General features: G+C 46.8%; 2 non-coding genes across 2 annotated transcripts; both read left to right on the top strand.

The window, feature by feature from the left end:
• Window positions 1-1,873: 1,873 nt before the first annotated feature.
• Window positions 1,874-1,955, top strand: Trnal-aag. Its single transcript has one exon. It is a non-coding gene; the product is annotated as a tRNA-Leu (tRNA).
• A 5,108-nt stretch (window positions 1,956-7,063) lies between these two features.
• On the top strand, window positions 7,064-7,135 carry Trnaa-ugc. The gene has a single exon. It is a non-coding gene; the product is annotated as a tRNA-Ala (tRNA).
• The last annotated feature ends 1,358 nt before the right edge of the window (window positions 7,136-8,493 follow it).

Here is an 8,493-nt window from a genome sequence, read left to right on the forward strand (position 1 = left end):
TAAACTGCTGAGCCATCTTTGTAGCTCTAAAAATGTGTTTAAGGCACACTGGGCGCTAAAGTTGCAAACCAGTCGCTGGTCTGTGTCTGTTTTCTGTTGTTGCTGTTGATGATGAATTCTACGGAGGAAGACCTTGGTTTGCGGCTCACTACCGCTTTTCCCAGCGGCCGGCCTGCCCCTCAGCCCCGCGCAGCCAGGACAAAGATACTCGGCGTGTGGGTCCTGGTTACTACACTCACTAGGCAAGGGGTGTGAGAGGGAAGTAGAATGAAGCACACACTAAATGTTTGTTTCCGCTTAGCAACATTTTCATGGAGGGAAGACCACCTGAGACACATTTTAGGACCCGGCGGTGCCTCTCCCTCAATAACGACAGCGGCGGAACCATTTTGCATAACAATTACGTTACACGTTACAATTATTCTACCAATTCTAGAAATCTGGTGTGTTAAGCAAAGGTTACTCTCCTAAGCTCTGTCATAATATGTAGACTAGACATTATATATTTTTTATCCCTTTATACTTCATACATCAGTGTACTCCTTACCAGTTCTCTTTCTTTCTGGATTTCCTGATGCGAAGCATGAGCCCAGGGCCTTGTCCACACCAGGCAGCCAGAGTGCGCAGAGCCCCAGAGCGGTTTCTGCATTTTTCTTTCTCTCATGGTGAGAGCCTCGGTTCCAATAATATATACCTCTCTCCCCAAATGTGTGTGTGAGCAGGTTTGTGTCTACAGTAACTTTCTTTCTTTCTTTTTTTTCGAGGTAGGGTCTCATGCTAGCTCAGGCTGACCTGGAATTCACTATGGAGTCTCAGGGATTAAAGGCGTGTGCCACCACGCCCGGCTTCTTTCTCTCTCTCTCTCTCTCTTTCTTTCTTTCTTTCTTTTCCGAGGTAGGGTTTCACTCTAGCTCAGGCTTTCCTGGAATTAACTATGTAGTCCCAGGGTGGCCTCGAACTCACGGCGATTCTCCTCCCTCTGCCTCCCAAATGCTGGGATTAAATAAAGGTGTTCGCCACCACACCCGGCTTTACACAATCCTAAAAGTTACGCAAACTCAGAACTGCTACATCTCTTAGCACTACTGGTATAGACAGTCGGTCTCCCTGACTGTCCTTTTCATCTTTGTGATTAGAACAAAGTGCTGTGCAAAAACACCTCTTGGAATGGGTGGGTCTTTCTTTTTCTTTTCAGCGTGGCCATTTTGAAATATGGTTAAGTTTGTTTGTATTCATATCCAATTTCATTATTTATTTATTCAACAGCTGTTTTTTTGTTTGCTTGTTTTTTTAACTTTTTATTAGCATTTTCCATGATTATAAAAAAATATTCCATGGTAAGCCCCCCCCCCACTTTCCCCTTTGAAATTCCATTCTCCATCATATTGTTTGCTTGTTTGTTTTTCGAGGTAAGGTCTCACTCTAGCTCAGACTGAAGGCTTTTTTTTTTTTTTTTTTTTGACTGTGTAAAGAATTAATATCTCCAGGAGTCAAACAGAGAGACAGAAGGTGGACGTCTCCAAGCAGGCTGAGCCCATGGGGAGAAGCCGTGGGCAGCTGTCTATGGGCTACCACAGACCAGGGACAGTCTTCTTCCTTCTCCTTTTTTCCTTCTTCCTCTCTCCTCCCCCCTTCTTTATTCCCCACCTTTAATTAATTAATTTTGTTTTTTCGAGGGGTAGGGTCTCACTGTAGCTCAGGCTGACCTGGGATTCATTATGTAGTTTCAGGGTGGCCTCGAACTCACAGTGATTCTCCTTCCTCTGCTGGGATTAAAGTCGTTCACCACCACGTCCGCTCCCCTCACCGTTAAAATGACTCCGGGCGTAGGAAGAGAGAGCACATCCTGTAGGGAAGGGATGCCCAGCGGAGTGGTAGCGTGGCCGAGCGGTCTAAGGCGCTGGATTAAGGCTCCAGTCTCTTCGGGGGCGTGGGTTCGAATCCCACCGCTGCCATTGCTGTTTTATTGGGTGTGGTGCTGCACGCCTTTAGTCCCAGCTAGAGAAAAGAAAAAACCCAGAAGCTAAAAGATGGAATAGTTGCAAAGTGCAAAGGTATCTCCGTTCTTGCTTGTGTTTTCGAGGTAGGGTCTGTCTCGCTCCAGCCCAGGCTGACCTGGGATTCACGATGTAGTCTAAGGGTGACCTTGCACTCTGAGATCCTCCTACCTCTGCCTCCCGAGCGCTGGGACTAAAGGCGTGCGCCTGCACGCCCGGCTTCCATTCCTTATTACTATTGATATGAGTGTGTGTGTGCCGGTTTCACTGCAAACTTCCAGGAATCCTCCTGCCTCGGCCTCTCGAGTCACCATCCTGCTCGGCCTGCAATGGGCCTTTTCCAGCCTCGCCTCCCTTGCCTTCCAGGCGACCCAGCGAACGCCCCCGGGGCAGGGCGTTTGGACCCCAGGTTCTGGGGTCCGCGCGCTCAGCGTACCGCGCACCCCGCGAGCCTCCTAAACTGCGGCCGAGGTTTCCAGCCTGGTCGTCTCGGCGGGGCTTAGGGCGGGGCAGGCTCCGTCGTGGGTGCGCCTCTCCATCTGCAGGGACCAAGCGACCTGGAGTTTCTTCCAGAAAGGTCCTCTCTCCTCCAAAAGCTGCGAGTGTCCACACAAGCCATCCCGAGGGCAGTTCTGAGGTCAGCCCACTTGGCCTGGGAAAACCAGCTGCCTGGCCGGTGGCAGGAGGTGAGGCGGGAGGGGTTCCAAAAGCCGGGTGGCAGCGGGCTTCCACCCGAGCCAGCTATCTGCTCTCAAGTGGGAACCTTCTTTCTGCATGTGAAGCAAAAGCTAATACAATTGGACGTTTCTAGGGGCCTTCTCGCAAGACACCAAGAAATATCTGCAGCTACCTCAGGGTCTGCCTACGGGGCTGGGCTGGGACTAGGCTCGGGCTGATGAGAATCCTTAGTAAAATAAAAAGCACTGAGGTGTCTCCTTCCAGACGGCGGTACATCATCGTTTCTTAAAAAGGAGGAGGCTTAGGATAGCCATGAGTTTGAGGCCAGTGTAGGGCTGCATAGTGAATTCCAGGTCAGCCTGGGCTAGAGTGAGACCCTACCTCTAAAAGCCAAAAATTTTATTTTTACACACACACACACACACACACACACACACACACGTATATATACTTTTTTTTTTGAGGTAGGGTCTCAGTCTAGTCCGGCTGACCTGGAACTCACTATATAGTCTCAGATTGGCCTGGAACTCACAGTGATCTCCTACTTCAGCCTCCCAAGTGCTGGTGATGATATTAAAGGCATGCACCACCACGCCCAGCAAAATTATATATTTAATATATATAGCTTGGGGCTGAGGAGATGGTGCCTGCTTGCAAAACCTGCTGGACTGGAGTCAATGCTCCAGGACCCGTATAAAGCATTTTGCAGCGGCAAGAGACTTTGGCATGTATATATACACACACACACACACACACACGCACGCACTTTTCAAAAATGCATATGTAATTATATAACAAACTAATATATAATTTGGGCAGAAGCACCTTGGGGGGATGTATAATGCTACATCCAGAAGCCACCGATTGTGGAGAAAGAAAAAAATAAAAGCTGGGCGTGGTAGCGCACGCCTTTAATCCCAGCACACAGGAGGCAGGGGTAGGTGGATCATTGTGAGTTTGAAGTCACCCTGAGACTATATAGTGAATTCCAGGTCAGCCTGGGCTAGAGGGAGACTCTACCTTGAAAAGGAAAACAAAACAGAAGCAAAATGGTTGTTACAGGAAAATCCCAGCGCCAGGGATAGGATTCTCTGGAGTGAGTGTACAATGGGGTGAGAGGTGCAGGGGAAAACCGCTTGCCGCGCTGGGTGAGGCCCTGACTGGCGCCTCCGAAAGACCACCACCACCATCTCCAAAGTGAATCCTACTCTCAGACTTAGATTACAGTGGAACTCAGGTTTTTGAAAATTTATTTTAATTTAGAAACAGAAAACAGCCTAGGGCTGGAGGGATGTCTTAGAGGTTAAGCCTGCAAAACTAAAGGACCCAGATTCGATTCCCCAGGACCCACGTAAGCCAGAGGCACAAGGTGGCACAGGCTTCTGGAGTTCGTTTGCAGCGGTTGAAGGCCCTAGCGCGCCCATTCTTCTATCTGCCCCTCTCTCTGCCTCTTTCTCACTCAAATATAAATATAAACATCATCTTAAAGAGGAGAACACAAAACAAAGTATTTCTGAAACCTATACTTGTTAATTCCAAGGCAAAGAGCTCTTCCAAAAAGCTGTCAGCCACCACAATGATGTCATTAATAGGGATGTGGATCAGTTTCACAATGAATCTTATTACAGCAAATTCTATTGCTGTGGCCATAGCAATCTTCTGGAATTCTTTTTTTTTTTTTTTTTTTTTTTGGCTTTTCAAGGTAGGGTCTCACTCTGGTTCAGGCTGACCTGGAATTCACTATGTAGTCTCAGGGTGGCCTTGAATTCACAGTGATCCTCCTACCTCTGCCACCCGAGTGCTGGGATTAAAGGCATGCGCCACCACGCCCGGCTTGGAATTCTTTTCTATCAGGCTTGGTGCCTCTTTTCACCAGCTGAATAGAGTCCTTTACAAACTGCCTGTTCTGCTCAATATACATTACCTGATCCATGGCTACCAGTTGGGTGTCCATGAAAAGGCTTGGGACACCTGTTTGTTTGTTTGTTTGTTTTTGTTTTTGGAGGTAGCCCAGGCTGACCTGGAGTTCACTATGTAGTCTCAGGGTGGCCTCGAACTCACGGTGATCCACCGACCTCTGCCTCCCAGAGTGCTGGGATTAAAGGTGTGCACACACCATGTCTGGTGGAACTCACATTTTTACCAAGTGAATGAGTGGTGGGTGATTCTAACAAACCAAACAACCAACCAACAAACAAAAATCTTAGGGCATAGCATCACGTGCCTGTAATATCGGTCCTGAGGGGCAGAAGGAGAGAAGGAGCACTGAGGCTCACTAGTCAGCTACTCTAGCTGAGACATGGGGAGCTGCAGGTTCAGTGAGACTCCTGTGAACCCCCACGGTGTGTATTTTATAGAAACCAAAGTATAAACAGCTGGGCGTGGTGGTGCCTAACATTTGGGAGACAGAGGTAGGAGGATCGTTGTGAGTTTGAGACTACCCTGAGACCAGAGTGAATTTCAGGTCAGTCTTGGCTAGAGTGAGACCCTACCTCAAAAAACCAAAATAAATAAAATAAAATAACAAATAAAGTAAAATAACTAAATAAACAATAAAACAGCCTGGATTTGTATCCTTTTATTTTTCTGTTGTGAAGTATATGGGGGGTGTGTGTGTGTGATGCATGCATGCAAATGTAGATGTTCACATGTGTGGGGTCACAGAGAAAGCCTTATTTTCCTATTGAGCCTGGAGTTCTATGTATCTATCCAGCTGTCGTCTATCATCTAGCTATCTTTTTATATTAGCTGACCAGGGAGACCCAGAGATCATTCTCAGGCTTTTTTTTTTGGGGGGGGGGTTGTTTTTTCAAGGTAGGGAGGGTTTCACTCTAGCTCAGGCTGACCTGGAATTTAGTCTTAGAATGGCCTCAAACTCTTGGCGATCCTCCTACTTCTGCCTCCCAAGTGTTAGGCGCCGCCATGCCCAGCTGTCTATGTTTAATACTTTGGTTTCTATAAAATACATGCTGTGGGGGTTCACACTTTATGGAAGACCTCAGTGGGACATGCTACCAAAGGGTTAGGGTTAGTGTTAGGCGCCACCACCGGACAGCTGGGATTAAAGGCCTGTGCCACCACGCCCAACTTTCTGTAGGGCTTTAAAAAAAATGTTATTTATTTATGGGAGGGGGAGAAAGAGAGAGAGAGAGAGACAGAGAGAGAGACATCAGGGCCTCCTGCTGATGCAAACAAACTCCAGATGTATGTACCCACCATGTTGTGCATCTGGCTTTATGTAGGGGGAATTGAGCAAACTTTTTTGTTTGTTTGTTTTTGGTTTTTCAAGGTAGGGTCTCCCTCTACCTCAGGCTGACCTGGAATTCACACTGTGTTCTCAGAGTGGCCTTGTGCTGGGATTAAAGGCATGCGCCACAATGGCCAGATCAAATTCCTGGCTTTTTAATGTGGGCACTGAAAATTGAATTTATATGTCCTCACTTCCCTCTAAATCCAGCTGTCCCAAAATCGTGTCAAGGGTTAATAGGCTGATCAAACAAACAAACGTTTATTTGTGTATTTATTTTGACCATGCTAGGGATTAAATACAGGGCCCTTTAATACTAAACAATTTCTCGCTGGGCGTGGTGGTGCACTCTCAGATGAGAACACACACACACATCACTAGTTTTGTGCTTGGCCCTTCTCTCTCTCTCTCTCTCTCATCCCTCCTTCAAAGAAATGTGTCATCTGGTCTGTCCCAACCTTTGTTCTAAAAACCCCATGAATGAACCAAAACGGTAAGTTACCCAGATAACTCATAGCTTGCCAACTTCAAAGAAACCAGTAACTGGGCAAACAGAAAGAGCCACTGTAAGTCTACTGTTATGAAATGAATCTTCTTTCGCTGTGTGTGTGTGTGTGTGTGTGTGTGTGTGTGTGTGTGTAGTTCATAGAATACAGCTTGAGAATCATGACACATTTCCAGGGTTCACGGACTGCCCAGGAGGAAGTTTTTTTTTTTTTTTCTTATACCTGTAAATTTATAATCTTCAACTTCAAAGTGCATTCCAATCTTCTGTCACTCTGCAGGGACTTAAGGTTCTCACATTTGGCCAGGCTTCCTAAATTAGATTAATTCATCTCGATGACGAGATCAGGAAAAACGTGTACAATGGAACTCTGGGTGCCTCCCTCTCTCCCTCACCCACCCACTCAGCATTTCTTCTGACATTGCTATTCTTTCAGAAATCCCTGCCCTTAACTTCCAATTGAGCAAACTACAGACACAAATGGGAAATTCCCATCACTTGGCATTTCAGGTGAGAGCATTCTGCTACAAATCAAAACAGTCAGGAAACCTATTCCTTGCCAAGCACCACGGAAGTGAAAGGAGACTAACGCCTCAGTGTTAAAACCAAACCTCAAACCCCTTACCTTCAGGAGCAGGGGGTGTAGCTCAGTGGTAGAGCGCATGCTTTGCATGTATGAGGTCCCGGGTTCGATCCCCGGCACTTCCATGTGGCTGCAAATTTTGTTCATATATCCTGGATTATATTTACAACTACATGTGAGACTGAGGCAGGAGGACGGTTGTGAATTCAGGTTTTCCTCGGTAATTTAGTGATACCCTGTCACCCAAAATTAAAGTAAACTGAAGACCTGGAGGTGGGTGTACCCTGCTCAGATGCTTACCCGGCAGGCTGTGAGTCCTGTTTTCAAGCCTCACCTTCACTTTTTCTTCTGTTGTGCTGCTGCAATACCACAGTCCAGTCGATTTCTCTGGATTCTCTTGCAATACCACAGTCCAGTCGATTTCTCTGGATTCTCTTGCAATACCACAGTCCAGGCGATTTCTCTGGATTCTCTTGCAATACCACAGTCCAGTCGATTTCTCTGGATTCTCTCCCATCTTTGTTCCTCCAGCATCCACGTCACCTGAGCCAATTGCAACAGCAGAGAACAGAAAGATGAGACGTGGAGTGGGGAAGGCAGGGTCTCTGGAATTCAAGCAAGAGGAGTTTACATAGGCTCCCATTTTGTCTTATTATTAAAGGGACAGGAGGGGGGAGAAGCTCCTTGCCCTACTCACTCCCCAATCCCGGACCACAGAAAGAGCTAAAAGGATTTGTGGGGCTGGGGAGATGGTTCAGCGATTAAAGGCCCTTACTTGTAAAGCTTGTTGGCCCAGGTTGGTTTCCCCAGAACCCACGTAAAGCCAGATGTGGAATTCATTCACAGTGGCAAGAAGTTGCTCTCTCCACAAATAAATCACTTTTTTTTTTTTTTTTTGTTTTTTCGATGTAGGGTCTCACTCTAGCCTAGGCTGACCCGGAATTCACTCTTTTATTCTCAGGGTGGTCTCGAACTCACTGAGATTCTCCTACCTTTGCCTCCCAAGTGCTGTGAATCACCTTTTTTTAAAAAGCTATTTGTGCTGGGTGTGGTGGGCACACGCCTTTAATCCCATCACTCAGGAGGCAGAGTAGGAGGATTGCCATGAGTTTGAGGCCAGCCTGGAGCTACAAAGTGAGTTCCTGGTCAGCCTGGGCTAGACTGAGACCCTGCCTCAAAATAAAATAATAAAATAAAATAAAATAAAATAAAATAAAATAAAATAAAATAAAATCTATTTGTATACAGACTGCAAAGAAAAAGTTTTCCCACGATGAGACATAAATGCCTGTGGGACACAGTTCTCTTAGACGCGAGTGCAGGATGCTGAAGAAAGGATGGCTGGTGGTGGATTAAAGGTCTTTCAGCATGTGGTGGCACTCACCTTTAATCCCAGCTCTCAGAGGCAGAGGTAGGAGGATTGCTGTGAGTTTGAGGCCAGCTTGGAACTACAAAGTGAATTTCAGGTCAGCCTGGGCCAGAG

The sequence above is a fragment of the Jaculus jaculus genome, chromosome 13 (genome assembly GCF_020740685.1).
Source record: "Jaculus jaculus isolate mJacJac1 chromosome 13, mJacJac1.mat.Y.cur, whole genome shotgun sequence".
Classification (NCBI taxonomy): domain Eukaryota; kingdom Metazoa; phylum Chordata; class Mammalia; order Rodentia; family Dipodidae; genus Jaculus; species Jaculus jaculus.